At 37.9% G+C, this 19251-nt stretch overlaps 1 protein-coding gene across 10 annotated transcripts in view; it reads left to right on the plus strand.

Moving 5' to 3' along the window:
* Window positions 1-19251, plus strand: part of CPEB3 (cytoplasmic polyadenylation element binding protein 3) — a 232576-nt gene that overhangs the window by 45757 nt on the left and 167568 nt on the right. The gene's annotated exons all lie outside the window — the stretch shown is intronic.

A 19251-nucleotide genomic window follows, 5' to 3' on the forward strand; every position in this document is an offset into this window, starting at 1 on the left:
GGAATGACTTAGATGTCATTTAGTATATTTGTAGAGAAAAAAGACAATAGGACACGACCTTCAGAGCCATATTGCAATGGAGTCTATTTCTTAGTTAGCACTGAAATATTTAAAGCTGCAGTGTCCTTCACCAGTTTTGTTATTTAAGAAGACAATGCAGATCAATTACAACATTTGAAACTGAGGAAAATAAAAGCTCTGCAACTTTAATGAAAAATGAGTCTCATGCTTTGGTGTTAAATACCAATGAAGAAACCAGGGAACTGCCTGGACGGAAAGGTTGAATGATACTATTGGTATTTTTAGTTTGCCTTTTAATAATTTTCAGGGCCACAGGAGTGGTGTAGAGTACAGTTGATCCGTAAAGGTCAATATTTACTGATTTTTTTTGGTTTTCAGGCAAACACTTGCCCTGTACTCTTAAATGGACATGGATGTAAGCTTCTAAACTGAATTACAAAGAGAAGAGATGAGGATGGAAATAAGGGATTGTCTTTGGAAAGGGTTCAAATTGGATGTTCAGGTAGATGAAACAGAAACTCCTCTGAGCAGTGCTGGAAGATGGCTGAACCAACCAGCTAATAAGGGGTGTTTAAAGCGCTTGGTACACCTAATTTCTACATTACTGCTTTATTATATTGAAAGCGTGCTTGACTTATTTGTTTTTGAATGGTCTCCATGTAGGAGAACCTGAGATTATTGAGCTTCAGGTTGTTGATGTATTCATGGATTGGGATGACAAGAAGGGAGATAATAATTTTAAGGTATGAATCTTTTTCTTTTGAGGCTCATGGAAATTGCAAGCCAGATGTCAGCCTGGCAAACACTGAAAGAAGGGAAGGGATAGATATTTTCTGAAATCTTTTTTTTAAATGAGGTTCTAGGGCCCACTGTGCAGGAAGAAAACTTCTCTATATTTTTATCAGGACCTTCTCTTCTTTTTTTCCCCTCTCTACTCCCCCCTCCTTCAGTTGTGTTTGGAGCTCATGCACTTGGCAATTATGGTGGATTTCCACTTTTCATTGACATGTATAATGAAAACTATACTATACATTACTGTATGCCTTTGTTTACTATGTCTGAATATGTAGTCCCAAAATTAAAATCCATGATTTGTTCATGTTTTTTCTAAAGTAAAGCATCCTGAATATGCATTTAAATTCACCTTAGTTTTGATCCTCCTCTCACCCCATTACCTTTTTAAAATCGGGGATAGGGGTGAAGTTGGCAATATTTAGGTATCTTTTAGGAATACTTGAATGTGAATATAGCTAATCCCTGATAATTTGTCCTTGCCTGGGAAAACAGGAATAGCTCAATCAAGGAAATCTACCCCACCCCCACCTCTGCAAATGCCGAAACCTAATTTTAGCCAGTACTGTTGGGGTTGCCATCTGCATCTCAGCAAACAATTTCTCAGAGCTCCTAATAAGTGGCAAAATGGACTGATTTTCTTCTCTTGTCCATTTATTGTTCTTGAGTAGTAGAATGACTAAAAGGGGAGAAGAGTGTGTGTGTGTGTGTGTGTGTGTGTGTGTGTGTGTGTGTGTGTGTGTGAGAGAGAGAGAGAGAGAGAGAGAGAGAGAGAGAGAGAGAGGAGAGAGAGAGAGAGAGAGAGAAGAGAGAGAATGAGTTAAATAGTACTTTTTTTGGTCTTGTGAAAAGCTTTGTTAAGATCATGTTACCTCCTTCCTGCTTAAAATACACAATTGTGTTAGGAATATTTTTTGGGTTGTATGAGATAGAGGGATTATTAACTGACTTTCTTTTGGCTTGATATAAGTTAACCAGAATCATCAATTTGTTTGCAGCCTAGTTTAAAAAAAAAGGAAAGGTGAAACTTTAAAAAGTATTAACATCATCAAATGTGCATGTTTTCATTTAATTGGTTGAATTACATGAAGTATTTAATTTTTTAAAACAAAGTGAAAAGTAGTTTAAGTGGTTCCAATGGTGGCTTTTTATTACTAGAAAATATAGATTATTAATACTTTTCTATTAAATCTCAATGATATCAAAGAAAATCAGTATTATTTCATAGATCTTTAAGCTTGGAAATACTGTAGGCGTCAACTATTTAAACTATAATATGAAGAAGAGCATTTTTACAGATTAAGAAAATGAGGCTCCGAAAGGTTGAATGACTTGTGAAGGTCACAATATCTGATGATGTGATTTAAAAAAAAAACTTCTTTTGTCAGTGATTTGAAGAATTTTTTTCCCATTTTTTAAAAACTAACATATACACTGGAATCATACTGTATTATTATTGCTGGCCAACCTTGGATCCCTCCCAAGGCACATAATTACAGCAATGTTTAAATACTTCTTCATAATTCTGTATTAGGTTTCACACCCTCCAGCAGTCAAGGGCATAATGATGACTGGTACATGAGTAAAATGAGTGGACTAAATACAAATTAGACCAATCAATGAAATTCTGTGAATAAAGGGAAAATGTCATTGTATACACAGTAACACCTTGTTTATTTGTAATGCTGGGGGAATAGGGTGTTCTGGTTGGCTGAATGTTTTGGTTATTTGATAATTGCTGTAGACTCCCAACATAGGTTGCTAGTTATAAGAGTTAACTAACACCAACCCTTTGTTTAGCATAATCTAATCTTTCTTGGAAGGCGCTTTAGAATTTTTCATTGTCTAAGGGTAACTGTTAAGAATATTAAATATCAGAGAAAAGGACTGTAGGAGGCTGATCTCTCCTAAAAGTTGCCTCATTGACTTGCTTGTTTTTCTATTCCCCCTCCCCACCCCCCACCTAATAGTATTTTATTTTTTCCTATTACATATAAAGATAATTTTCAACATTCACTTTTATAAGATTTTGAGTTCCAAATTTTTTTCTCCTTACATCTCTCCCCTCTCTGCAAGACTTGTTTTTCTCTTAAAAGAGAACCAGCTCTCAATATGCCATTTTCTTGCCTCCATACTTTTACTCATGCTGTTTGCTAAACCTGGAATATCCCCCTCCCATTTCTATATCTGGTGAAGGCTTTCATCCTTTAAAACCTAAATCAGATATCCACTACTCCATGAAGTCTTTCTTGATTTCTCATACTCCAGTCGGTAACAACTATTCCTTTTTCAACACAGTGTCTTGTTGTGCTAACCTCTAATGTACTAATCATGTAGTGTGATAAATCAATGTTATCAATGTTTATGATATATCTTATTAATAGATTGGAAGCTCCAAGTGGGCAGGACTCTGTCTTAACTAATTGTGCTGTCACCATAGTAATAAGGTCTTAACATGTTTTGATTGAATTTAATTTTTTTTGAGACTTCTTATTTGAATTCTAAGTACAGGTTAACTGAGTCATATATTCAGGTTAATAAGCCAATTGGGTTCCAAATTGTAAATTGTACTGCCCCAAGTGTATTCAAAGGAATTTCCAAATAACATTTGCTCTTGGTTCTTGGACACCTTATGGAAACAGAAGACACATATAAATACATATAAAATAAATGTTAGCACTTCCTTTGCCTGCCTTAAGAATTTTAGTTGCTTGATCCTATACTGTATATGGCATTGGTTATTCACGTAAGCACCAGCATATTGGAGTGGATAAAGAGCTTGCTTCAGAGCCATGGAGTCCTCTGTTGAAGTTGTGCCTCTGACCCACTCTGGCCCTGTGACCGAAGTCACTGAACTTCTCAGACAATTTTCTGAGACTCCAAGTTGCAGAGAAGGTGCCACCCTGAAGTAGTAGAGTCCTTCTATGAGGAGTTCAATGTATCAGTGAAATCATAGCTCCAGTCTCTATGCTAGCCACATATAGCGTGTATGGGTATACTTCTTTAAAGGTCAATTCTTATAATCCTTAAATCAGTTTTTGGCTCCCTCCAAAAAAACTTACTTTGTCTTCTCTAATTATTCAACTTAGTTTTATATTTCTTATCTGAAACTTATTTGGATTAATTTGCATATGATTATGCAAATCCATATGGTTATAATTTGCAATGGAGCAAAATCCTTTTATTAATTCAAATTTTTTTTTAAAGTGAACATCATTGGAATTTTTTTTTTAGGTGAGGAAACAGCTCATTTGTTACCAATGGCTTGGTGTCATCATGTTACTACTGCTAATTCAGAAAGTAATTTAATTGACCTAGGGTAGTGTTTCCTGTTGGAATGAGGATAACTTGACCTAGATTGAAAACAGGAGACTTGACTTTCTCTTGTTGGTAATATCATCCGCTTTCTTAGCTACTGTGAAATAAGGGGCTTCAGACTTGTCATACTATGGTGGTGTGGAGGGTGTTAGACAAGGAAATGTGGAAGACAATGTGCTAGGAACAGGTCCACACAGTCTTGGTTGTATTTAGAAATAGTATTGGCTAGAGAAATGTAAAAGCGTTTCTCATGTGACTGAAGGATATTAAAAGTATGATGGTTTAAACAATATTTGCCAAAGAGTATGCAAAAAATGAGTAGTATGTGTGTTGGAGGTTTGGGTTTTTTTGTTTGGGTCTACATGTATGTTTCATTTTCATTATAATTAGTTGTTCCTTGGTAACTTACTTTACAGAATTACTGGTGGGCACATGGAGGTTAAGTGACAGGCCTGTGCGTACATAGCTACCACACGTCAAGGGTGGGCCTTCCTGACTCAGAGGCAGCTTCTCTATTCACTGACACTTCAGATAGAAAACCTGCTGAATTTCTATTTCATTCATTTATTTAGCAGACTGATAACATGCAGAATCAGAAATTTGACCTTTTAGATGTTTTTTTTTCCTCATCAGATACGGATGTGAGCAATTTATTATCTTAATGCACTTGTTTGCCTGAGTATCGGTTTGGCTGTCATTGGTTGACCTGACTGCTTTTGGTGGGTGGGTGAGGGGTCTAAGTGCTCATTTTTTTTAATGCTCATTTTCTGGCAGGGGGTGGGGTAATGTGAAAAATGTTTTGACACCCCAGAGGTTTTCATGTTTGTTCAGTTGTAACAATAGGATCTGACTGTGTAACAGAGGGAGCTTGGGTTACAAGATCAGAATTTATCCAACTCTCTTCTATTTGGTTTTAGCAGTAGTCGTAACCAAGAGCTGAGGGTGCTTAGGGGCAACATCACATAGCAGATAGAGTGACGGACCTTTGGTAAAAAAGACCTCAGTTCACAGACCTACCTATATTTGGTTTGTAAACATGGTTGAATCATTTACCTCAGCTTTCTTATTTGTAAAAATGGAAAGGAGTACAGACATATCTCAGAGGTATTGCAGGTTTGGTTCTAGAACACTGCAATAAAGCAAATATCACAATAAAGTGAGTCACTGTATAATGAAAGTTATGTTTACACTCTCTTGTAGTCTATTAAGTGTACAGTAGTATTATGTCTAAAAAAAAAGTATCTACCTTAATTAAAGTACATACCTTAATTAAAAATGTTATTGCTAAAAATGCTAACCATCGCCTGAGCCTTTAACAAGTCTTAATCTTTTTGCTGGTGGAGGGTCTTGCCTCAACGCTGAAGGCTGCTGACTGATCAGGGTGGTGTTTGCTGAAGGGTGGGGTGGCTGTGGCAATTTCTTAAAATAAGACAACAATGAAGTTTGCCACATCGATTGACTCTTCCTTTCACTTATGGGCAATCGTAGGGGTATTAATTGGCCTAATTTTAATATTGTTGTTCCTCAAGGAATAGGGAGGCCTGAGGAGAAGGGGAGAGAAGGTGGATCTTTGGCTGGTGGAGCAAGTGAGAACGCAAACATTTATCTACTGAGTCCACAGTCTTATATGGTCTTGGTTCGGAGTGCCACTAAATAGTTACAATAATAACAGCAAAGATCGAGGATCACCATAACAGCTATAAAAATAATGAAAAAGTTTGAAGTATTGTGAGAATTACCAAAATGTGACATAGGAAGTGCTGTGAGCACATGCTGTTGGAAAGCCAATAGACTTGCTCAATAGAGGGTTGCCACAAACCTTCAATTGGTAAAAACTGCAATACCTGGGAAGTGCAGTAAAACCAGGTATGCCTGTACCTGCTTCACAGGGTTGTTATGAGATTCAAATGGGATAGTGTATATGGAGCTCTTTGTAAATCTTAAAGTCATATGCGTATCAATTGTTAATTACTGGAGGGGGAGGGATATGGTAGCAAAAGTCATCCTTATAGAGGTGTAGAAGTAAACAGCCTTTGGCTTGAAAATTTGTAACTTGTTCAAGTTCCCATGTGGCCACTCTGACCCATGTGACTTTTTCTGGGGAGGGGTGGGAATGGTGGTATAGGATGGCTTATCGATTTTGGTTGAGCAACCTTACTTGCATGCAGAGCAAAAGAGAGTTAGGGAAAGAGAGGCTGGGTTTTTTTGTTTGTTTGTTTTTTAATGAAACATAATGTCTACTTTTTTTTCTTGCTAACTCTTATGGCTGTTGATCACACTGTTAAGGAATCACTCAAAGCTGTCAAGCATGACCATTTTTTCTCTAGTTAAAATGTTCACTTGTGTGACTCGTACCATTATAATCAGTGTTTGTTTGTTTGAAGTTAATATCAACCTGGGAATTTGGAATGTAGGATTTTCTGTTTAAGAGAGCAAAATCTTGCTCCAATGATACACCAAACAAAACCCAGGTAGTGCTAGGGAAGAGCAGTTGAATGAGTCATATGGGGGTGATTATATGTCTTTCTCAGAGACATTGTAGTTTCTCAATGATGGATTGACCTGGGGATGATTGCCTTACTTCAAAAGATAACTTAAGAATACTTGCTTATGTTCATGGTGGAATTAGCAGTACAGTAGGACTGTGTTCTGAAGGCCTTTGTTGAAACAGGTTTTTGGACAGGTATAATACTGGGGGCTGATTTTGCAAATGTCCTAACTGTTGATTTTTTTGGTTAAACTTCTCAAACTTGTGATTTGCTGACCTGTACCAATGCTACCAGACAGTTGTAATCCCTTTGGACCCTCAGGTGCAAACCCAGAGGCCTCCTAGATTTATGTCTTCAAGTGGCCCTACTAAGTTACTTTGGAAAAGCCGTTTTGGCTTTTGGCAGTGACAGTCCACTGGGATTATTACATAGGGTTGTATTTGGGACTTTCAGGAGTACAGCCATAGCAGCTACCTGAGAATTTTCCCAGCGATAAGGGAACATGAGGCTACTTGTGGTATGGGACCTTTAACAAATTTCTTAGAGAATGCCTCATACTCAGGGAATTCCTGATCCAATCCAGTGTGGAAGTTCAAATGTTGCTTTTCAACTTTTCAGTTTTGTTTTTGTTTTTTAGTCTTTGTTGTTGTAAGTTGTCTATAGGTTCTGTTCTGTTTTAATGTTGATGTCTTCCAAAAGTGACAAGTTTACATTGTACCTATCAGGTAGTAAGTAGGTAAACTCATACATTTATGATCCTAGTGTTATGTGATATGAGAAAGAAAAGCAATATTAAATCAAAGTGACTATATGAGAGGGCAGTTAGTTGGAACAATGGCTAGAGTGCCAGGCTTGGAGTCAGAAAGACTCATCTTCTTGGATTCAAATCTGACCTCAAACACTTTCTAGATGTGTGACCTTTGACAAGTCACTTAACCCTGTTTGCCTCTATAAAATGAGCCAAAGAAGGAAATGACAAACCACTCCAGTATCTTTGCCAAGAAAGCCCCAAATGGAGTCATTGTCAGACACGATTAAAACAACTGAACATCAACAGATTATGAGTCAGTTTTTCTGTCCCATTTGCTTCTGTTGGGATTCTCAAGTCATGCTACATATTAAATGATATAAATTCTTGTTGGCAGACCTCATAAAAGAGACATGCTGTTTGTTTTACTTGACTCGAAAAGGCAGACCAGGAAGTTCTATAGCATATCACACCTGTCAGATTGGCTAACATGACTAAACAGAAAAATGATAATGTTGGAGAAGATGTGGGAAAGTTGGAACACTAATGCATTGTTGGTGGACTTGTGAACTGATCCAACCATTTTGGAGAACAATTTGGAACTACCCTTTGACCCAGCAATAGTACTTCTAGGGCTATATCCCAAAGAGATCATACAAATGGTAAAAGGACCGACAGGTACAAAAATATTCATAGCAGCTCTTTTTGTGGTGGCAAAGAATTGGAAATTGAGAGGATGCCCATCAATTGGGGAATGGCTGAGCAAGTTGTGGTATATGAATGTAATGGAATACTATTGCTCTATAAGAAATGATGAACAGGCTGACTTCAGAAAAACCTGGGGTCCCTTCTAAGGCTTAAAGCTTTTTTGTAAGGTAATGTACCTTAACTGAAAGAAACTTTGTTCTGATCTAGGCCATGCTAACCCTGTTTTGTAGTTATATAAAGATCTTTATTCCTTAGATTGTCAATATGACACCTTCCAAAGCAGAGTTAGAGTTTAAGTGAAAGAACATTTTGTTACTGAAGTTTTTCTTTCTAAAAAAAAAAAAGAACCAAAAACAAACCACCTCTTTTTTAAAAGGCATGGTTGGGGACACAGAAACCAGTGATATCTGCCTCATTAGGAGGTTTCAACATTTTTATTGATGCTATTTTTTATATCATCATCACCTCCCAATAAACTCCCCACTGGAACCCATAGATTGTAACAAACTATTTAGGCTATGATAATCTATTTATAGAATTCTTCTAGGTCGCAGAGTGCTTCGTCTATGTTATTGCATGTGATTCTCACAATTCCGGGAGGTGAATACTTAGTGTTATCCTCATTTTGCAGATTGGAAACTGAGTCTTTAGGAGACTGAGGTTTGCTCAAGATCACACAGTGAATAAGTAACAAAGATGTCATTGTTCCCATCTTCTGGCCCTGAGACACCTCTCCCTTGAGTTCACTATCCTTCATTTGGTCATATTCTGTAAAATGAACCATATCTGATTTCACATGTCATTGCCATTCTACTGTGCCCTTATGAAGGACAATGCTTTTGGTGTCTTGGAGACAGCATTTTAGGTTATAGTGTTTCTCTGGTTCCTTTGTGAGTTTCAGGTTTGTGTGCTGACAGTTTTGGGCATCTATACAACAGCAAGGTTATTCTCTTTCTGTAAATTAATTTCTCTCCGTTTATTTCTGAGTTAGTAGCTGACCCATTCTTTTGGGAATAATTTATCCCCTTTAAGCGGCTTGTCTTTTTCTCTTGATTTGCGACAGGTAAGTTGTTAATATAAATCAACTGGTCAAAGTGATGGATGAGTAAAAGAACTGTCTAGAAATGATTGAGAGGAGTGTTTGGTGTCAAGAAGGTTGATGAGCAGGTTATATAGTTCATTTTAAAGGTTAGCCTGAATATAGAATTGAAAAGTGGAGTGAGATGGGGAAAAATCTTGTGAAAGAAGAAATGAGAGGCCTTGTTGACTGGTTTGAGTGTGAAGAATTGAATTACTTTGTTGGAAAATCAGGAGAAATTGTAGTAGCCAGGGAGCCTCACTTAGCCTGCTCAAGCTTGAGGCTCTTTGCCTTGTCTCCTAGTTTTCATTATTAATTCACACAAGAGAAGCATTGAAAATATGCAAAGTATGCCCATGACCTGGTATAGGGAATTTATAGACTCAAAGAATTTCCACCCCAGGGGCCTTAAAGATCACTTAGCTCAAACTTATTGTGGAAACTGATGCCCGAAGAGGTGACTTGTCCAAAAACATGGAACTAGTGATTGACAAGAGCTGGGATGAGACCCCAGTTCTCCCGACTTCCCAGCCAGTGTTCTTGGAGCTATACCTCCTTTCTTCTCCCTTTTCTAACCAGTAGTCTAACAACTCTGGATGTGCAGAGAATTAAGGACAGTGAAGAGTTGGAGGTAATCCTGAGATGGAGTATGGGATAGGTGGATGGTGGTGCTTCTTTCAGAAATGGAAAAGTTGGGTCATCTGTAACTCCGTTTCTGTTTTGTGTACATTTTTGGTTATTTAGTTTTAGTGTTGGTAGATGCTTATAGAAGCTTTGTCAATATCATTGTTTTTGGACAGTTACATGGAATGATGGAATATGTGTATTTAAAAGTTAAATAAGATAAGTTCAAGTAATTTTTTTTTTGCAAAAATTATGCAGCTAACTGAATGACAAGCAATAGGTTTTGTGTGAATGAGCTTTCCTGGCTTTCCCCATCCACTTAGCACAGATATAGTCATAGAGGGTTCTTACCTCTACTCATTGCCTCTTAGCAGTGATACCTAGAATAGTTAATCCTTTGCCTTGCTTACCAATAGCCCTCAGCTAGGGGCCATCGAAATCTTCCTTCCTTTTCAGATCTCCTTGTTTGGAGTTATTCCCCTGCCCCCTTTCCAGCAGTTCTTTCTTCTTCCCTCTTCTACAATATACCTCATCCCCCTAAAAATCTAGTTCTATCACCATCCCTGCCCCAGTTCTTATGAAATAATGCTCAAGATGACCTGGGTTTGGTTTTTCTTTCAGATGCAGATTAATTTAAACTTTAACATGAGGTAGAAACATGAGTTGATGATGAGATTATTATTTTCATATAGTGCTCCTTCCCCCTAGATACACTATTTAATTGATAAGTATGATTTTGTTTCAGATTTATTTGAAAAAAGAAAAGGCTGAGCATGAGAGCAATAGGGAGGAAACATTTTGCTTCATAATTTTCCCTTTTTGTTTTTTTTTTACCCCAAACAGTGCAAAACACTTAGAAAAAGACCTCAAAATGCTGTCTCTGTGATGACTTCCTATTCTCTGGGAGAAGCTGGGAAAGGGGAGAAATCCCAGGCAGATGCAAAAGGAAGTGGCGATAGAAAGGGAGTACATAGGTCGATGGCTGGACCTCGGGAAACAAAAGGAGGGGACTAGGAGGTTTACTTGGCCCAAAAATTGTTTCTAGGAGTTTAAAATAGCAGGGTGTTCTGCTGTCCTGGGGTCTTCCTCTTTCCCTACCTCCCAACCTTGACAAAGATGTTAACCTCACTTGCTTGTATCTTCACCATCCATAGCTTTATCTTAGTTGATTAGACTAACCCTAGGTTTATCATCCTTTGGGCTACTTGACTGTCACTCACTTCTCTTGTGAGTCATCAATACCCCTCCCTGCCACAGGTTATTGCCCAGATTTCTTTTCCCCTCAGTTACGGCACATTGATGAAGCTCCTGCACAGGCAACAGGATTTGAGCCCAGTGCCTTAGAGCTGGGGGAGTCTCTGACTTGTATGGTAGTAGGGCTAGAGAGACAGTCCTAGCATCCCAAGTTGAAACTCTGAAGGCATTTTCTTATCAAAACCTTATTACACATGTTAAAGATAACTGGATTTATAAATGTTCTCTAATTTGAACCTCACAGCAACTCAGCGAGGATAAATATTGTCTACCTTTTACAGTTAGAGAACCTAAGGATCACAGGTTCAATGATTTGCTAATGCTTGATTCCCCAGCTAGTAAGTGTTGGAGTTGGAATTGGAACCTGGGCCTCCCAACTGCCAGTCTGTTCCTCTATCCACGCTTAAAGGCTACCTCTTCCCACAGTGGCTAAATGATCAGACTCAACCATAAAACCTATCAAATTCATAATGGTCTGAAAACACAACACACAAGTAGTTTTACATTGTATAAAAATGTTGTGGTTGTTTCTTCCTCTGTCATACCAGGATGGTGTAGCAAGGGTAGTTTTCAGAGAGCTCAAGTAGCATCAGCATCTGTGGAGTACCTACTATGCCCAGCAGTAGGGAAAGAAGGAGCTGGTGTAGTCACTGAGGGGAAGGGAAGTCTGAGAGATACCAGTGGCAGGGAAGCAGGTTGATGATTCATCACTGAAGTGGATGAGAGTGAAGCAGCCCAAAGGAGGAGTAACTTAGGATATGCAAGGTAAAGCTGTGTATGATAAGATGCAAGCAAGTAATGTGACATCCTCCATCCACCCACACCTTTGTGGGGATTCTGGGTGCATAGGAGGGAAAAAACTCATTAGGAAAGATTACTTAGTTGATTACTTAATAGCATTCTCAGTCTAAAATTAAAATATGACTAGTTTTCTAAAGTTTGTAGCATCTAGGAAACTAGAAATCATAGGCATAGATTCAGAGCTAGAAGGGACCTTGGATATTATTGAATCCTACTCCCTCATTTTATGGATGAGGAACTGAGGGCCAAATGGATGACTTGCCCAGGGTCACTTATTAACTTCTGTGGCTCCACCCCATCCCCCCCTTCACGATCTGTTTCTGGCAAGAAGCAATTTGCTGTAAGTGAGTTGTGTATGTTGAGTATGTCACTCAACTCATAAGTACCTGAGATTTGGGATTCATACCCAGGCTCCAGATCCAACAACCCTCTCTACTACTCTGTTCTTCCACCATCAGATTCTTGATAACACTTTAAAAAAAAAAAACAAACCCAACAGCTTCTCCTAAGAAGAGTAGTATGGATAGTATAGTGTAAATTGCCAGTTCATCAGAATGCATGGAGAACTTGAGCAAGAAAATAAACAAAATTGGCATTCTTATGACTTTCAATGAATTGTCACTTCTGGATCAGTGGATGTAAATGTGGTTTTATATCCTTAATAAAATATTAGAGATGGGATTAGGCCTTGAAAAATTACTCTGTTGCTGCAGCACCACAGAGGTAAGTTTTTACATGCATAAAAATGATGAAACATTTTATTCCTTGGGGAATCATGGACATAAAGAACCTTGTTATCTAGTTCTCAGCTCACCAGAAAGCTTAAGGAAAAGGCCTCCAATATTTGCCTTCCATCCCAACTTTGATCAGAGTACCCAGGTAATGGGAATAAATAGATTGTGAAGGGGGCAAGGTGTGGGGCAGAGAAATTGATTACAGCTTTGAGATAGAGAAAAGGCAGTGGAAGCAAAGAGTGCTGTTGCCTCAAAATAATGTGGGCCAGCGTTATGCCATTGATGTGCCAATATGGAATTGGTTCTATAACGGAAAATGTCATTCTTTGCTACCATATGGCTCCTATTAATAGGGTTAAAGGAACAAAACAGAAATTCGTGTGCATCTTGGAAAGAGTAACAATGGGAACATTTTAATGCAACAATAGGCTGGGGTTTTTTCCACTAAGCCAAGAGGATTAATAAATTAGCCATACCTTATCTGAAAAATACTCATTGATTGACCGAGTTGAAAAGTGAAATCACCTTTTGGGAAATGTTGAGTATGATGTATACTCGGAATCAAGGCTATAACAACCCTAGGACATTTAGAGGCATTTCACCATTGATTGATGGCTGTGTGGCAACTGGACTTTCTCTTACCTTAATTCCTTAACTGGTATCGAGACAAATTAGTACTACAAGCCCAAGGATTTTTCTTTGTCTGCTATTATTCCAGCATTATGAAGGGCAATAGATGTTTTACATACTAAGATCTGCTGCCTGGAACTGTCTTCTTTTGTTAAATCATTATAGCAGTTAAAATGATTTCTGGCTGGTTGAATGTTGGTTGATACTTGTGAAAGGAAGAAATATTCTTTTCCCTACATATTTATATACCCCATAAATGGATAGTTCTGTAGAGCTCTTTTGCCAGTGTTTATGAAATTGAATCTAGACTTTAGTTTTAAGTAAAATAAAAGCAAATGAATTATTCTTTGTTGTGATTAAAAAAATCAGCCTAAAGTAAGTTATCAGAAAATAAGATTTGGTGAATGAAAAGTAAAATTGTCCTAGAGACTCTATAGGTAATCACTCATTTAAGAGTTAAGAACATTTTCTGATTGGATTCACTGAGGTCAAAGACATGATGAAACTGTATTTTAGAAATGTAGGCTTACCTGTTGATAGCAAAACCAGTCTGGTGCTTAGCCAGTTGCCGATAGTACCCTGGCATAACTGTCTAGTGATATTTTTACCATCCTCTTGCCTGCCAGCGTGACCTATGAACCAGTGCTATCCAGAATGAAAATGTTATTACAGAAGAGATTTCCTGAAAGAACTGATGATTCATCTGGCCACTACATAAGACTCTTAATCTCAGAATATAAAAGATGTAACATAATGCTGCTGGTGCCTCAAATTCTGTTGAAAAGTGAACCATTAAGCAGGGCTTAGAGAAAAATTTTGGCTTAACATTCTCTTTGCAAAAGTATTTTCTGATGAAGGTGAAATGAAAGACTAGAGAAAAGCATTAGGAAAAAATTCTTAGAAGGGAAATATGCTTCTGTATAGTCAAACTTCATGAAAGTGACCTTGAAGAGAGAGATATTGGAGTGACACACACCCTTAGCGATAGAGAAATTGTGATAGTGTTTTCAATCTGGGAAAGTCAAAGGCAGTAAAGCATTTTTTTTTTTGGTGAAGAAGACAAAGTAACTTGGTTAAAGGATACTTTAGTTTTTGTTGCACTCATGTTATACTGTCCAGAAGGTTCTGCTTTGTACATTTTGTACCCAGCTCTGTAAAGGAGGCAAGCTAGCCTGTTGCAGAGATTTTTCAACAGAAGCAGATTCTAGTGTGTCATAGGGTCAGTAAAGATTCAGTGTATTCTTTTACATTTTCTATAGCTGGATTATTCTGTTCTTCACTAGGATTCGGGGACTCTGTAAGATCTTTGTGAAATCATCAAAGAAAAGATTAAGTTATGTTTAGGAAAGTTTATTGGAATTTAGAGTATAATATTCTCCTCCTTAAAACACGTCCTATAAACGTGTATGTAACTAATTTTCGAAGAAACCAACCACTTCCATAGTGAAGAGTTGCTATATACTTGTTTATATCTTGCTCATTTTAGTGTACTGTTAATATGTAGATCTGATAACTCTCAGTTAACAAGAGTTCAGTACAAGTATTTCATGTGGTCCTGCCATGATCCCAGCTTCTTAGTTTCTGTGGAGGATCAAAAATATAAGACCTGGTTCCTACCTTCAAGGAAATAGAATTAATGATAATAATAAGCACTTATATACCACTTTAAGTTTGCAAAGTGCTTTACAAATAAGATCTCATTTTCTGCTCACAATAACCTTATGAAGTGGGTGTTATTATAATCCCATTTAGAAAGCAGCACTGTATATAAGCAAGAGCCAGATTGTATGACTTAGTTCTGTGCATAGTCATAGAAGGGGAAGTGACTTCACCTGAAGTAATCAGGGAAGGCTTCAGGAAGGATGTCTGTTTTCTTCTGGGCCTTGAAGGATGGATGAGTAAGATTTGGAGAAGCACAATGGAGAGGGGAGGAGACTCCCTGCCCTAGAAAGAGTGTCAACAAAGGCTGGCCATCTCTCTTTCCTTTCCATGCCAAACTGCTTGAAAAAGTTGTTCATACCAGATCATAACAATAACATCTATATGGCACTTTAAGGTTGGCGAAATGGTTTACAAATATTGCCTCACTTGATCATCATAACAGCTCTATGATGTAGGTGCTGTTATTATACTTCATTTTACACATGAGGAAACTGAGATCTAAGGGTTACATAGATGGAAGGCATCTGGGGAAGGATTCAAGCTGAGGTCTTCTTGACTTCAACCCACTGCTCTATCTATTAAACCACAAATACTTCTATTTTCTTTACTGCCTAGTCTTTCCTCAAGCCATTGAAAGATGGCTTCTACCTCTCCTATTCTATTCAAACTGTTATTTTAGAGTTTAACAGCAATCTCCTAAATGCTAAGTACAGTGTACCTTTTTATCCTTCTTGACCTCATTATAGCATCATTTGACTCTGTTGACTACTCTTCCCAAACTTCTTCATAGATAACAGGTTTCTCTAAAACTTCTCCTACCTTTTTTCTTTCTTCATCTCCTCCACAGGTTCATCATCTTCTTGAATCTTTAAAGTGACTTTCCCTCAAGGTTTGTGTCCTTAGCCCACTTCTCTCTATATACTTCTCTCTCCCCACCCCCCTCCTTGCAAACTCATTTTCTGTGGTTTCAGCCACTACCTCTGTACAGACAAAATGTATATTCTTAGCCCCTACTGGTGTTTTAAACTCTCTGAACAGTCTATAGTTTATCTCTGTCTTCATATCCCATCAGTATGTGGCACAGTGGATAGAGCACTATGCTTGGAGTCAGGAAGACGTGAGTTTAAATCCTGCTTCAGACATTTACAAACTTTGTGACGCTGGGCAACTCACTTAACTAGTGTTTGCCTTAGTTTCCTCAACTGTAAAATGGGGACAATAATAGTACCTACCTTGCAGAGTTGTTGTGAGGAACAAATGAAAAACCATAGAGCTGGACAGAAAGTTGAGTGTGGTCAAAAGAGGGTTAATAGATCAAGAAAGCAGAGATGCTTCTTTCAAGTACCAAATTCTCCTGAGTCTTCCTTTGAAATGTCTTTTCCTTGTCATTTTCTTCCATTTTCTCTGATGCCATCTTGATTTAGAGCTTTATTACTTCTCACCCAGACTGTTCTGTAGTATTCTATCTGTTTTCTTTGCCATCCACTTTCTTCTGTCCAGTCTCCCTTGAACTGGCCTTTTAGATCCTCAAGTGTGGTCCTTTGAGTCCAAACTTCACAGAACAAATCCCCTTAATAAAAGAATTTGTTCTGTACAACTGTGGCCTCAAGGCCATGTGTTCCCCACCTCTGCTCTAGAATCAAGTCTCAGTTACCTATGCATTGGATCCAAACCTGCCCTTTTAAGTTCTTTATCTTTTACATGAACCCTGTGCATTGGTAAAATGATGCTACTTCTTTTCCCTTAAATTTTTCCTCTCTTCCTGTCCCTGGCCTTGTTTATGCTTTTTTCCTCTTATTGGAAGAGCCTTTACCACCATCTCTACCAAGTGAAATCATAGAACTATAGATTTGTGTATTTTTGTTAAAGCACAAAGACTTTTTTATTTTTCTATTTTATTTCTATTTCTTTGTTATATTATTTATTTCTATTTTATTTCTTTTTCCATTCTCCCCTATCCAATGTAAAGGCAAGAAAAACAAAACCTATTATGCAAACCAAGTATCTACAAACATAGATTTAGAGCTAAAAGGAAGCTTAGAATTTATCTAATCCAAACCCCTCATTTTACAAATGAGGAAACTGAGGCCCAGAGAAGTAAAATGAATTTGCCAGAATTATAGCAGAGACATTTTAAACCTAGGTTTTCTGACTTAAAACCCTACTCATCCTTTGCAACATCTTAGATGTTGTAAGAAGTAATCAAGGTTGTGTGATTTTGGGGCTTAGGCAAGTAGATGCTGTTGTGTTCTAGGGTGTAAGTGGATATGATGGTAGGTGAAATTGAGAGATGATTCTGAATTCCAAAGAAAAGGAAAAGGGGATAACAAATATATTAGGATCTTTGACATATAGGGAGAGACTGTGGTGGTTTAAGGGAACCAAAGTTGAATTGGTTTAGAAAGGAAAAGATGGGTACAGGACAGTCACTGTTTAGCATGTTGCCCTCTTACTAATAGGTATTTGAAAAACGTTTCGTTTATTTAAACTTGAAAGGTACTGATTTGTTTAATTTGGAAGTATCAGTATTCCAAGATTTCTGATTGTTTTCCTCTGTTGTCTGTCCTATTATACTGTGAGCTTCTTGAGAGCAAGGACAGTCCAGATACATCCTGAATGGTGAGGGAAAATTACCTGGGATAAAAAATCAGTTTATGAGTAAGAACTTACCAGTTGAAGGTCCTAGAGTTGACAATTTTTAACACTTGATGATTTGCAAAGTACTTTCCTGACAATATCCCTATGAGTTAGAAAGATTAACTCATTCTTACTTAATTAGTAGAAAGATGTTTGGTGTAATGTATTAAATATATGCTATATTGGGAGTCAGATGACTTGAGTTCAGATCCTTCCTATGCTATTTACTATCTGTGTGACCTTGGGCAAGTTATTAACCTCTCTGAGCCATAGTTTCCACCCTTGTAAAATGAGATGTCAGACTAAATGGCATCCAAGGTCCCTTCTTGCTTCTAAATCACTGATCCTGAGATGAGGAAACAGGTGCAGAAAGGTTAACTGTCTTGCTGAGATCACAGGGCTAGCAATGGTAGAACTGGTACTTAAACTTGGACCTTGTGACTCCTGGTTCATTGTTTGCTGTGAGGCACCACTATGCTTGGTTCCATCATTCCGTGGGTCAAGCTGTGGCTTGCCTGTTATGATGGGGGTTTTTCCCTCCTGATATAGTTTCCATGTGAATTTGTGAGTTGATTTGAATACTCTGGAACATGTGGCAATTTCCTTTCACTTGATGTGGGATTTGGTTTAAAATAAATTTGGTTTGGTCCAGTGGCAGGTTGGATAGAAAGAAATGTTTGCATGAGTATGAAGATTTTAAAGAGAAAAAAATATTTTAGAGCTACTATGCTATTTTTAAAAAATGGACAAGCATTTCTTTCCGCTTCTTCTCCTTCCTCCATTAAGAAAGAAGAAAAAGAAAATACTTTTTGTAACATATGCATAAACTAGTAAAGCAAATTTCCAAATTGGCCACCTCCAAAAACGTATGTTTTATTCTACATCTTGAGTCTATCACCTCTCTGTCAGGTGGTGAGCAGCATTCTGCATCTTTGGTTCTTGATTGTGAATTTCTCTAAAGAGCTATAATTCTAGAGTTTGAATACAGCCACTGAACACAGACATTGGATATTTATTAAATACTAGGTGTCAGGCACTGTGCTAAGTACTGGGGATACAAAGAAAGGTAAAAAGACAGTCCTTGCTCTCAAGAAGCTCACAGTATAATAGGACAGACAATAGCAAACAACTGTGTAAACAAGTTGTAGATAGAATAAACTCAAGATAATCAACAGAGGAAAGACCCTACAATTAAGAAGGATCAGGAAAGGGTTCTTGCAGAAGGTGAGATTTTAGCTGGGGACCTGCAGGAAGTCAGCGAAACCAGGAGGTGGAGAAATAGGAAGAGCATTCTAGGACTGGGGAACAGACATGGGAGATAGTCAGTGGAAATGCTTGGAGGGTGGAGATGGAGTCAGTGGTGCAAGGAATAAGGAGCCCAGTGCTACTGGCTAAGAAATAGTGGTTAATATAGCTTGTCCTGGACTAGGGAGAGTGCTTTGGTCTTCAGCCATACTGGAATATGCTGTAGGTTTCAAGATATCCCTAATGGTTATCAAAATATAAGACGGTGAGTAGTCTTAAGTGTTTTCCTAAATTCTGGAGCTGTGTGAAAGAAATAGGTTCACACTAGGCATGTTCACATTGTGTTTATATTAGAACTACATCCCTGATCTGAGAGCTTCACCAGGAATTTGATTTCAGACATGAAAACTGCAGAAAAGTTCCTTCCAACTCTGAGCATGATTGGTCCATCTGTTTTCTCGTTGGTGAATGAGATTACTCTGTGTGGCAGAATAGGAAGTGCAAGTTTTA

The sequence above is a fragment of the Phascolarctos cinereus genome, unplaced genomic scaffold (genome assembly GCF_003287225.1).
Source record: "Phascolarctos cinereus isolate Bilbo 61053 unplaced genomic scaffold, phaCin_HiC Scaffold_3;HRSCAF=262, whole genome shotgun sequence".
NCBI lineage: Eukaryota > Metazoa > Chordata > Mammalia > Diprotodontia > Phascolarctidae > Phascolarctos > Phascolarctos cinereus.